General features: G+C 42.6%; 1 long non-coding RNA gene across 1 annotated transcript in view; it reads left to right on the top strand.

Moving 5' to 3' along the window:
* Positions 1-2,467: 2,467 nt before the first annotated feature.
* LOC120369715 overlaps positions 2,468-13,544 on the top strand; it is a 28,040-nt gene continuing 16,963 nt past the window's right edge. The window contains exons 1-3 of the long non-coding RNA XR_005583353.1: positions 2,468-2,629; positions 2,824-2,978; positions 9,529-9,610. This is a non-coding gene — a long non-coding RNA (uncharacterized LOC120369715). The remainder of the gene's footprint in view (positions 2,630-2,823; positions 2,979-9,528; positions 9,611-13,544) is intronic.

Raw genomic sequence — 13,544 nt, 5'->3', positions numbered from 1 at the left:
CAATGAAAAGAGGTGACAAACAATTTCAGGAAAATGACTACAGGGGTCAAGATTTTCTGATATAGCTAGTGATTCTCAAACTCTGAATTTTTGTACACCCAACCATAAACAGGCCTGATTTTTGGAGGGTGAAGATTGACCATTTTCTGAAATTTGGGCTTCTTTAAGGTGTCTCAGGTTGGGCACCCAAAAACTGAGGCACGCAAAATTGCTACTCACTTTTGAAAATTTTACTTTCTACCATTAGCATGTTACAAATTAAAAATCAAACATAAGAGGCAATATTAATCTGTCTGTTTCATTATTCCTTCTGAAATTGACAATGATTGATTATTCATTGCACTTCTGAATATCAATGATGAGTAGAATTTGGGACCAAAGGAGTGTTGTTTTTAGTCCGGTCTCCTGCTTCTGGGGCTCCTGGAGGGGGAAATTAAAATAGACTTGTGAACAGTGGAAAGTTAATAGAGAAAAGTAGCTGAATATACACAAGGAGTACTGTTGGAACATACACTCTGCAGACACATCTGCAGTTACACAATATGACATCTTTGAAACACTGACATTAATATGGCGTTAGTGAATTAATTTCAAACTGAAAAGATTGCTCATTGTTTTTTTATTTCTAACAATGAACTGCAAAGCAGTATTGTCATATGGATTTTTTGTGTCAAGTAGCACAGCTATTGACACAGCCACTAGATTCTGTATACACCTCTGAAGAAGAGGCTTTTCTGTCACTACTCCTTTCACATATTTCATTTTACTGTAATTGGGATTGAATTAACGTTTAATCCTTTTCTTCCAACCCAGCCAAAAGCAATAGGAAAATCCTCAGAGGAAATCTCTCTGGAAAACAATTTACAGTTAAACAGGGAATAAAAAAGGATGGGTAAAAATAAATAAATAAAGCAACCACAATGAATATAAAAAGAAATTATCAACGAATATCTGTGCAAGAAATGTAATGGACCTACGACTGAAAACAAGATTAGTATTTTTTTTAAATAATAAGGGCCAGATCCTCAGCTCATATAAATTGGCATTGACAGCAACCCCAATTTATACTATCTGAGGATTTGGTTCTGTATTCACAGAAGTTAGCATTAATATAGGCTATCAGGTTCCTTAAATAGTAAGAGGGCATAAAGAGTAGAACAGAAATGTTATGAGAAAACTCATTTCCGCTTGAATTATAACGAAGTTCAGATTTGTTAGGAACAGTTAGCATTAACTCCCCAAATTTCATCGACTGCATTTTCATTTCCTGGTCCTGTAGGCTTTCCATTCAGTGGGAATTGTTCTCTTTCAACAAGCAAGTATGAATTCTGAGAGATAGCGTACGTCTTGTTATTATTTCTATACAGTTTGTCCATATTCAAACACAGCAGGCCAAATTCATTCCCGGTGTCACTCCATTTAAGCTAATGGAGGAAAGCCAGGGATGAATCAGGTCCTTTAAGTTAAAGCTGTGCAAGCCTAGTGATAAGGAAATGGAAAGGGGACCCTAAAAAGCCTACGCAGTCTTTGAAGACATAATGTTGGATGTCTGACTGTGAAGTTTTCTCGGAGAGGCTGGAATTAATGTGAAAAGAAGCGATATTTTTAATTCATGGAGCAGGAAATGTCCACTTATATTACGATCCAGAAATCATGTTCTCTCAGCTTTCAATGGCATTCCCTTAAGAATTCTTTAAACTTTATTCTTTACTTATTAATAGTAATATTACTAATAAATAATAACCAAAAAAAGGGCTTCACAAGCCTATTTAAATGTCTGGAGCTAAGACTTCAGTGATACAAATTGTCACTCTAGGTTGAAAAGTGGCAGGAGATCAGCTTGTTAGCTATCTTTGCTAACTTAAACAGTAAAAAGCCAGAGCTTCTTAAGGGCCAGGCAGCTGCTGAAGCCCATGAGGCAGTCTGAATGGCCGGGCTGTGAGTCCCTGCAATCTCCCCGCTGAGCCCCTCCCACTCCCCTCACCAATGTATGCTGTCTTCCTAGGTGGAAATTGACAGGTAGATCTGCATAGTGGTGGATCCTGCACATTAACAGAAAGCTCTTTTGGAACAGAAGTCCTGAGCATGCAGAGGGTATGGATCCCTGTGCAGGCTTTCCAAATGTTCTTCCCCTTTTTCCACAGTGGAATTGCTCGGTTTCCACTCAGTCAGGGCTCTCCAAGACTACCAAGGGTGAAGGGTCATGATTTGGATCCCAAGGTGAAATACATCCCCCCCGGACATAAAACCCAAGCAATCGGGTTTTGTGTGTGGAACCAAGCAGGATAGCCTCCTTCTGGCTCAGCAGCTTTAGAGTTATCAACAGGGATATTTCTGTGAAGGTTACTGGCTCAGCAGCTCTTGCATAATGTTCGAGTATCAAAAGAGGCTTCAGTGGCAGATAGTGACATCAATCCAGGGGCAGGTCTCAGGGGCATGATTGTCTCAAGACTCCTTGCTTGCTGGTCTGATGTCAAGGTCAGTCCTCTGTGAGGTCACTATCTCAGCAACCATGCTAAAGAAGATCAAAACAGGAGGGAGAGACCACTTATGCTCATGGTTATATGTTGTCATAAATTTGTCTTCATGTGATGATGTGACATTTCATCATCTTTTCTGAGAGAACATGGTGAGGGAAGGGACTAAATGTATCTATCAGAAGTCCATCTCCCCAAGCAGGCCCATAATCAGCAAAACAAATGTGTGCATTTGTATGTGAACTAAACAGTCTATGTGCTCCCCCATATCTCTCTCTCCATCCGCTCCTCACATGGAGAGTCAGGGTCAGAGAAAAAACATCCAGGACCATTCTGTTTCTCACAGATTGTGGAGAGGAGTTGGGAAGATGTTGGAAGCGCTTTCTGATTTCCCCTGGAGCAAGGGAAATGGTCTTCATACAGCAAAACGGAGACTGACACAAGGGCTCCCAGCTTGGATAATTCCTCTCTTATAAGGTGCCAATGCTTCTCCATCTACTGGTAAGAAAGAATTGGAGCACTGTGCAGAAACAATTAATAGAGTTTCAAATTTAATCACAGAGAGCCAAAATCTGTCTTCACCTGGGCTCCCACAGCCCTACTGATTTTAGTGAGGAGTGAGAGAGGACAGAATTTGACCTATGCCCTTTACTTAGCTGACTAAATTCATCCACAGTGTAATAATCTTGATTTAACTGGGGTTGCATCAGGGATTTGGTCAACTTCTTTCTCCTCCTCCTCCTCTTTTTTTTTTTTTTTTTGGTCAGTAAGTGAAACTGTGTTAAACATTGATTTTATCTTTTCCTACTCTATTGTATTTGCACTGAGATTCATCACAACCAGCTCATAATCTGAGGATACACCATTGAATATTATAACAATTGAAGTAGAACTCCCTAAATGATCTAGTCAAGACCATTCCATTTTCCAGGCTTTATTATTTTTAATTTCTTGACAATTTTTTAAAACAATATTCTCTTTTCCATCTTATTGTTTCGCTGTGTGCATAGCACCCATGGGAGCCACACACTCCTTTGCAAAGGAGAAAAAAATCTTTATGTAAGAAGGTTCATTACACCTTTTGATGGGATTTTAAGGATTGATAGATGCAAAATTCCTCTGACTTTTTAACACTAAGTAAAAGCTGCAGCATTACAAGAGCAAAAAAACAACAACTGTAATTACTGCAAAACCAAAGCAAAGTGTTTTGTATGCTCAGCCACTGGACAACTAGTTAATTAATTTTGATACACATAAAAGCTTTGCTATACTTTCATATTATGGTAGTGATACAAAGAAATGTTAGAAGTCTTATCAACAGGCAAATGTATAAAAATGCTCTGAACTGTTTCTCACTTACCGTAGCTCTGTTCTTTTTGAGATACAACAGTCTATTTGCAATGACAAAATGAGCACAATAAGAAATATTTGTGCATTTATTTGAATGACATCAAAAGCATTAATTCTAATAGTTTTTTTAGAAAGAAGCACAGCTAAAAATAATGAAGCCTTTCCAATAAACTGAACAGAATTATGTCATACTATAAAGTGTGCTCTCGCCTTTACGCTCTGGACTCCAGACTTACAGTGCAGTCATCTCCTGCCAGATGTATGGTGAAGGATCACACTGAAGCTCAAACCATACTGAAATTATTTGGAGTGCAAATTGCTAACCAAGATTTTATTCTAAGCGCTCTCATATTTACTTGTCATTAAAGAGCGAATGCAGTTAAATGAAAACTGTATGTTAATGAGTTACTAAGGGCAGACCTTCAGGAAACTGGGGAGGGGGGGAATAAATGAGCAGTGTGCTGAAATTCCATGGTTTCCATTTATTAAATGCAATAAAGCCTGGCAAAGAAACTACCATGACCAGTTCCCATAAGATCAATAGAGAAGATTCTATTAAGAAACCTCAGATCTTAAAATGTTGGGTTTATTTCCTGGGGTGGAGGGAAGGGGGCTAAGTCCCACACCCTTTCACTGTTACTCCCCGCTTGGCTACACTTACAAATTTGCAGCGCTGCAGCAGGGTGTGAAAACACACCCTCTCCAGCGCTGCAAATTGCGGCGCTGCAAAGTGCCAGTGTGGTCAAATCCCCAGCGCTGGGAGCGCGGCTCCCAGCGCTGTCCGTTATTCCCCACAGGGAGGTGGAGTACAGACAGCGCTGGGAGAGCTCTCTCCCAGCGCTGGCGCTTTGACTACACTTAGCGCTTCAAAGCGCTGCCGCGGCAGCGCTTTGAAGTGCTAAGTGTAGCCACAGCCACAGTGGGTAAAAAGAACAGGAGTACTTATGGCACCTTAGAGACTAACAAATTTATTTCAGCATGAGCTTTCATGAGCTACAGCTCACTTCTTCGGATGCATAGAATGGAACACACAAACAGGAGATATTTATACATACAAAGAACATGAAAAGGTGGAAGTATGCATACCAACAGGAAGAGTCTAATCAATTGAGATGAGCTATCATCAGCAGGAGAAAAAAAAAACTTTTGAAGTGATAATTAAGATGACCCATAGAAGGTGTGAGGAGAACTTAACATAGGGAAATAGATTCAATTAGTGTAATGACCCAACCATTCCCAGTCTCTGTTTAGGCCTGAGTTAATTGTGTCTAATTTGCATATTAATTCAAGTTCAGCAGTCTCTCTTTGGAGTCTGTTTTTGAAGTTTTTTTGTTGCAAAATTGCCACCTTCAAGTCTGTAAAATTCATCACCCTGCAAAGGACCAGCTCAAATCTATGCTCTACCGAAGCTCTGTGAATTTCAGCCTTTCTGAATATTCATTTTAAAAGGGCATCTTTTACCCCAAGTAGCAATACAAAATTCTTACTAGTAGGGCAATTTGTTGATAGAATAAACTCACAAGAGAAAGTCAGAGTGTCATCACTGCACACATTCAAGAAGAGATATATGTATTGTATACTGGAAAAGATCTAGTGAACAGTATTTCAAAACACAAGGAATCACATGTGATAAACCAATAAAACTTTAAACTGTATGCTCTCAGGGACCAGGTCTTCCTTTTTGTGAACATGCTGTCTCTAAGAGCTATCATACAGATTAAATCAGAATAATAAATAAATGAATAGCTTTTCTAGTCATCTGATCAATAATTCTGTGTTCCCACACTTAACTAGAGCTAGTTGAAAAATAACAATTAATATTTGCACTGTTTTAAAAAATTCATTTTTCTAAATTTCCAGACTGGGGAAGGACATTTTTCCCAAAGAAAAACTGAAACTGAAAAGTATTTTTTTCAGGTTTTTAAGAAAATTTTAAAGTTCTTGGTTATTAGAAATCTATTTGCATGAAATAAAATTGTTTTTCAGGAAATATCTTTTGTGTTTGAAAAGTGAAAATATTTACTGACAAAATAATCAGTTCCAATATGAAAATTTACTGAGATAATTTGTGTTTTGGTCAAAAAGACTCATCTGAAGGAACTGTTTTGATGGGAAAAAAATCAACAACCTTTATATAGTACACATTTTGGCTGTTGTTTTACTTATCACTTGAACATCTCTTGCTATACTACAACTTTCCTGTAATTGTAACTGTTAAAGAAATACATGAAAGAGACAAAAGCTATTGCCTTTCTGGAAACTAAGGTGGCTGTTAATTTTATGCCTTGGGCCAAGTGACAGCTTGCTGCAGCATTGGTAGGTGTTGTATCTTCATTGGCAGAACTGCAGGCATGCTGGTTTTGAAAACAGAATACTGGAAGTGTCTATATTTTAAAAAGGAATGTGTTATTTGCCTCCAAATGTCAGAAGAGTTTCAAAGCAACAGTATTAGGGATGTTCATAAATATGAATACTGAATGGCAGGAATATTGTGGTAGCTTCAGTTCTATTTCAGTGTTTCAGATCCTGAATTTCAAATAAACAAAATGGCCATGAACACAGATATGCAAGACAGAATCTTAGCTATATTAGCCTTTCCCTACATGTGCCTAGCTCTCGTTAATTATTCCAGGGTGAATATAGTAGCACACCAAATCCAGCATATTAACCATAATTCATATTTAGTTATTAATTCAGTGTATAAAAAGAACCCAGGCTCTGAATGCCTTGACATATTTTAGTGTCACAATGTGACCTCAAATGCAATGGATTACTCTTCCAAATGTAAAATAATTACATATCAGAAGATAAAGTAACCCTAACAGCAAACAACAAATCTTTTCCAGTCCTCAATCCATAAAATCATAGAATCATAGAACTTAAGATCAGAAGGGACCATTATGATCATCTAGTCTGACCTCCCGCAAGATGCAGGCCACAAAAGCTGACCCACCCACTCCTGAAATAATTCTCTCCCTTGACTCAGCTGTTGAAGTCCCCAAATCCTGATTTAAAGACTTCAAGTAGCAGATAATCCTCCAGCAAGCGACCCCTCCCCATGCTGCGGAGGAAGGCGAAAAACCTCCAGGGCCACTGCCAATCTACCCTGGAGGAAAATTCCTTCCCGACCCCAAATATGGCGATCAGCTGAACCCCGAGCATGCGGGCAAGACTCTCCAGCCAGACACTCAGGAAAAAGACTTTCAATATCCCAACATTGACCCTCGGTACTAATTACTGTTAAGCTGTTCAAGTTTGGCTTCTACCTCGGATACTGTAATTTCCAACCCCGCACCTTCATTCCCATCAGTCACTCTGCCACTATTCCTAAGCCCTTCATTAGCCTCATTAAAGACCGAGGCAAAATATTAGTTTAGATATTGTGCCATGCCTAGCTTATCCTTAATCTCTACTCCGTTTACAGTTTTAAGCGGTCCCACTTCTTCTTTCTTGGTTTTCTTCCTATTTATATGGCTAAAAAACCTTTTACTATTGGTTTTAATTCCCTTCGCAAGGTCCATCTCTACCCGGCTTTTGGCCTTTCTCACTGCATCCCTACACCCTCTGACCTCAATAAGGTAGGTTATTTTGCTGATCCACCTCATTGCCTGGGAAAAAATGGACCAATCATCTTGCTCTGCTGGTTTACAGACCTAACCCTGGTGCCTTTGAAGCCAATGACAAAACTCTAAATGATTTCAACAGGGTCTGAAATTCAGCCGTGGGCTCTGAGTTAATAAAAGGAGAAGTGACTTCCTAAACTAAGGCTCACTCACAGAAATCTGGATTCTCTACCCACCTGAGCTCTCCTCACATGCAGTGGAGGCAGAGGGACACAGGGAACAAGTTGCATCAACCTGATTCTGTAACTTCCAGCCCTGGCATTAATTAGAAGCAACGAAGAACAGCTTTAACTTATTCCCTGGGCATAAGATCCCTCATGATCTCTGTTCTGCCACACTCCTTCTTGACCGCAGCCCACCACTTGCACAACTCAACCCGCCCCATTCTTACAAGAGAGGGGCAGGGACTCCACTATCTCTGCCAGCAGAATACTTGGGGAGAGCTCATCTATACAGGGATAATTCTCTATTGGCTGTTTCTGGTCTGTTTAATTCCACAGTGGATTTGGCAGACCAGAGCAGCTGGCCTTAATATTCCATGTATGCCTTTATTGAATCTGGATCTAGCCTTTTCACCTTTAGGTCATATGATCATTTTCTTTTTTTCTTTACAGCAAAAATGAAGTGAGGAAAAGAACAAAAACAAATTTTAAAAGTGTCAAAACCGAATGAAACCTACTATGTATTACTACTAGTAGGTATAATTTATATTACAGTAGCACCCAGTTTGGGCCTTGTGCTGAGCACCATGGAAGTCATATAAAGAAACAGTCCCTTCCCCAGAACTCTTTTAATTTAAATAGACCACACAGAAGAAGGGTAGGAGAATGAATTATTATTATTATCTGCATTTTACTGATGACAAATGGAGGCAGAGAGTGATTAAGTAATCTGCAAAAGTCACACAGGATGTCTGTCACAGAACCAGGTAATGAACCATGTTCTCTTGACTCTCACTCCACTGCTTTAACTACAAGATTATCCTTCCATATGAACTTCAATTTTCTTCTCTGTTTATCCACTTTTTCTGATGTGTGTCCAGAGACTGGGGTGATAACAATATTTGTCAAATGCACATTGCCATGTGAACCCCCTCCCCATTCATTTTAATGAACACATGTTGTTAACTCCAGAAAGTATAACTTCCACTGATTTTACTTTGAAAGCTGTTGGCACTCTTCATTTTCAGCACCTCAGAAGGTATATCTACACTGTGGACACCCTAAGGAAAACTTCCTGTAAAATAGATATGAACTGAACCATAACGGCAATGAGTTTGATGTAAGCATAGCAGAATGGAAAAAGTCAGAGTTCAGTGTTAGAGATGTAAAAGACAAGCACCTGTATTTGGCAACCCCAAGCGTATCACATGTTATATATGGTGTTCAGTGGTGGGGGTTGCAAGAAGGAGAACCTGAACTGATTTTATTCATTGCGGGAAAATGCTTTGATGTGCAATTTATTGATGGTAATGAACTGATTGAAGGGGAGGAAGAAAGGGTGAAGTGACTTGATTAATTGATGGGAGGACTAACTGATATGATTGATGGGTGAATTAATTTAAGTGATTATGACCATTTTATTTATTTTCATTATGGTAGTTGCTACAGGTCCCAGTAAGGAGCCCTGTGTAAGCACCATACAGATATAGAATGAAAAGATGGGCCCTGCTCCAAAGACCATACAAACTAAGTACAAGGGATGAACTGGTGACATAGCGATCTAAGAAAGGGGGATGAATTAATATAATGGAAAAGAAGTAGAGAATGCAGTGATTTGATTGAGGGTTGAATTGATTTGTTTGGGTAAGGCTTTATTACTGGCGGTAGACAGGGCCATTCACGGATGTGGGCATATAATCTTTGGCCTCAGGATCCCACAGCACATTCACCCTTAATTTTGGCATTTTCTGACTTCTGAGTGCTTAACTATGTACTCTGGACATTCTCTCTCAGCATAGGTTTGTACATTTAATAGCTTAGTCTCAGATAACCATTGTAACAATGATAAATCAGTACAGCCAGAAAGCATTAGGTGGAATTTTATTTCATTTGTGGCTTTGTTCTTTGTTTTTTCAGCTATAAGTGAATTTATTGCTGGTGAAAGATACCATATTGACAGTACTGGAAATTAAAATGCTGCATTTATCCTTTAAAAAAGGTAAGGCAAATAGTAGATTTTAAAGGTTCTCAATTTTGCTAACCTAATTCAAATCTAACCTGTAGGGACCACCTCTACAGGCAAGAGGGTGTATTTAGACTCCCAGGCCAAATCAGTCCTGTGAATCTCTTTTGAGGTTGACCGCTCTGCACCTTTAAGAGAGTGGGAGAGGTATTTGGCAGGCTGAGTGAAGGGAACAGTGCTTTATGGCTTGTGGTGGAGAGGAGGATGAAAACTGTTGCAAAAGGGGTTGGCGTGGTTGCTCATTCCCTGGGAATGCAGTGTTTTAAAGGGGCAGCCCTGGGCCTGAAGCCTCCCTTTTACACCGAGCAATCTGAAGCAGGACCCACCCTTCCTCTCCTTTATGTGGTCAAATACCAGGTTTGGTCAAGACCTGCTGTGGGCATTATGCTAGTCACCTCTTTTATAGGAGGGCTGTGAAGGAATTTTTCCCTTACCACCATATTGGCTTGGGTGCAGTCGGGGTTTATTCGCCTTCCCCACAGTGGGTTCAGGAAGGGTTCTGTTCATGCATGGCATGAAGGCAGTAGGCTATATGTGACAAATCATTATTTTAGTGTAAGGTGGATGTCCAGTGCAGGTGCTCCACAGGAAAGGTATACAGCGATTGGATCAATGGTTTGGAAAAGAACGTAAAAAGAGGAATAGACAAGCGACAGTTGGGAATTCCTATTATTGGTATGGCACGGAGCCTACCTCTCATTCTTGTATCCCATCTTAACCCTCGTATGAAGGGGGTGCATGATAAGGTCCCAGCAATTGATTTGCTGGAGGTACCTGGATGGAAAAAGAGGGGAAGCTGGTGGGAGCCCCCAGGGCATGGTAAAGTCCCGGCAATAAATTTGCTGGAGATACCTGGATGGAAGAAGAGTGGGAGCTGGTAAAAGCCCCTCGACTAATTACAGAATAAACATGGGGTTACCTGCACTGTAAACTTTTATCTGCCGGGTAGTTCCAGACATCTAATAATAAAGTTGCGGCCTGATTAAACCCATGTCAAATGTCTCCTGTCATTCTTTCAGTATAGCCAGACAATGCTACCAAGGCAGTTGAGATTAATTGTGGAGTGAAATTTGTAATGAGGATTCAGTGCCTGGGAACTAGACTGGTCACTAGACAACCACCATCAGCTCAGTGGTCATGTCCTTTAGTCACTGCTGGCCTGGTGAACATTCAAAATAGTAACCTGCCAGTTAAGGTCTCTGTGTACTATGAGCAATGTCCAGAATGATCTAGTCCTCAAGACAGAAAGAAATTTATTAAGAATTCAAATATGTTTTCCACATCAAATTATACATTTTTTTAAAAAACAGCGTTCTTTTCCATTCATGACTGATCTTAATCTGTATAACTTCAAAAACTCATGCTGGGACTTAACAACTAGCTGATGCCTGGCATTTCCAACAGCGTGTAACCTGAAGAAGTTTAATAAAATTTCAGAAATAATTATGCTGCAAAAACATGCCTATCAGCTGTGCTGACCTTTAAGCTTCACTTCATCTTCATTTTAGGATTAATAATTCCATATCTTGCATTTGTGAACCTCTTTACATACTGATGATGATTATATGAATGAGAGACAGCACCTGTTTCTGTGTTCATGTCCTGTCAAATTACATTTTGGAAAAAAAAGTTTTTAATTTGTTTCCATACAGGCAAGGAAGTAAAACAAAAACCTTTTACCAAAAAACATTGCCAAAGCACAGATAAAATTTTACTCATTATATTTGCAATATAAACGAATGCACTAACAAACAAACAAAAAAAAAGCATTTGTCTCAGTGAAACATATGTATTCAAATGCAAAGCAAATTGCATACAGAACTATTAAAATGCAGACACTCCTCACAAGGTTTTTGAAAATTAGGTTCCATTAAAGTAAATCATTTTATTCTTCTTCGAGTGCTTGCTCATATCGATTCCAATTAGGTGCGAGCGCGCCGCGTGCACGTTCGGCGGAAGATTTTTTACCCTAGCAACACTTGGTGGGTCGGCTGGGCGCCCCCTGGAGTGGCGCTGCTATGGCACCAGATATATACCCCTGCCGACCCATCCGCCCCTCAGTTCCTTCTTACCGCCCGTGTCGGTCGTTGGAACAGTGGAGCGCGGCTTAGCTGACCTCCACTTCCCTAGCTACTCGTAGTTCTCGTTCCTTGTTGTGTATATAGTTAAAAACTTTTTATATAGTTCAACTTAGTTTATCACTTTGTAATATATTTAGTATAATATAGTTAATAGAGGTTTGGGGAATAGCCCCTTCCCCGCACCTGGTGCCGGGGCCCATGCCCGGTTCACCGGGTTTCAAACCGTGCTCGGCCTGCCACAGGCCGATGCCGACAGGAGACCCGCATGACTCCTGTCTGAAGTGCCTCGGAGAATTGCACCTGACAGCTAAGTGCCACATTTGCAAGGCTTTTAAGCCAAGAACAAAAAAGGAGCGGGACATTAGGCTAAAGCAGCTCTTCATGGAGGCGGCTCTCACCCCTCTGCCTTCGGCACCGAGCGCTGGTCACTCTTCAAGCAGGAGCACCTCCTCGGCACCAGACCGTGCCAGTACGGCCAAGGCTCCTCGGCACCACCCATCGCCGGCACCGAGGCCAGCTCGACGCGCTCCCTGTCCCCAAGGTCGAGAAAGACTAAGACTCCTGCTGCTTCTGTGCCACCTGCACTGCAGCCAGAGAGCTCGTCCAAGTCGGACCGCCCAGCGCCTCGGCACCGACGAAGTCGGCACCGTCAATTCCGGTCCCACAAGGGCCGTCGAGTCCGGCTACTGTCAGCTCCCCGGCTAGACCCGTGGTAGAGCTTACTATCCCGTCTACGCCGGAGACGTTCTCAACGGCAAGGGATCTGATTTCGATGACAGAGTCGATGCTGCCTCCGCCCCCGGCACCACCAGTGCGGGCGATACAGTCTATAGGCAAGCCGGCCTTGATTCAGCCACCCTCTGTCGACACAGCAGACCGGCACCGTTCAAGATCACAGTCCCGCAGACGTTCCAGGTCCCAATGGCACTCCCACTCCCATCGCCGCTTGCAGTCCCGGCACCGTTCTCCTCTCCGGTACCGGTCGCATTCGCGGCTCCGGTCAGCATCCTGGTCACCGGCCCGCTATTCTCGGCACCGCTCCAGCTCCCAGCACCGCTCCAGGCACCGTGACTCCCGTAGCCGCTCCCGACGCCGAGCCTCGAGATCGCGGTCAACCTCCCGGCACCGTTCCAGTCGCAGGTCCCGATCTCGTTCCCGGTACCGGTATGCCTCCCAGTGCCGGTATCCGGTGCCGAGTAGAGCTGGGCCAGCTAGGGACATGGACTCTGCTCATGGCCTCTCCGCTCCTCCATGGCCATCCAGGCACGCTTCAGAGTCGTCCTGCGTGGACAGCTATTATGCGCAGGACCGCGAGTCTGATGTGCCCACCGGGGTCTTCCAAGAGGCACAGGCCCAGGACATAGGCCCACACCAGTGGTCCTTCTGGACGCCTTGAGCGTACCACCAGGCCCAAGGGGCACCAGTAGCCCCGTTCCGCTCGGCACCATCGGAGCACCGGGTGCCAGCGGCGACAATCAGCCGTCCCCCTCCGGCTGGTACAGAGGAAGCTCCAGTCCACTGACCGGACTCTCCAGTCCCACTGGAGCAGGAGGTTGCTCAGGAGCAAGAGGCCATGCAGGACCCGCTCATCCCAGGTGTCTCCTCTTCCTCTTCTCCCGATGAGGCGGTGGCAGGGACATCCTCCTTGGGCACTCCTCCATTCGACCTGAGGGCCCACCAGGACCTCCTCAGGAGGGCAGCACTCAACATGAACCTCCAGGTGGAGGAGGTCACAGAGGTGGAGGACCCGGTAGTGAGCATTCTGTTGGCGGATTCTCCCACCAGAGTGGCCCTGCCGTTCATTCGTACCATCCAAGCCAATGCCGACA

This window comes from Mauremys reevesii, linkage group 8 (assembly GCF_016161935.1).
Source record: "Mauremys reevesii isolate NIE-2019 linkage group 8, ASM1616193v1, whole genome shotgun sequence".
NCBI classification, from domain to species: domain Eukaryota; kingdom Metazoa; phylum Chordata; order Testudines; family Geoemydidae; genus Mauremys; species Mauremys reevesii.
This window is presented reverse-complemented; position numbering and strand designations above follow the sequence as displayed.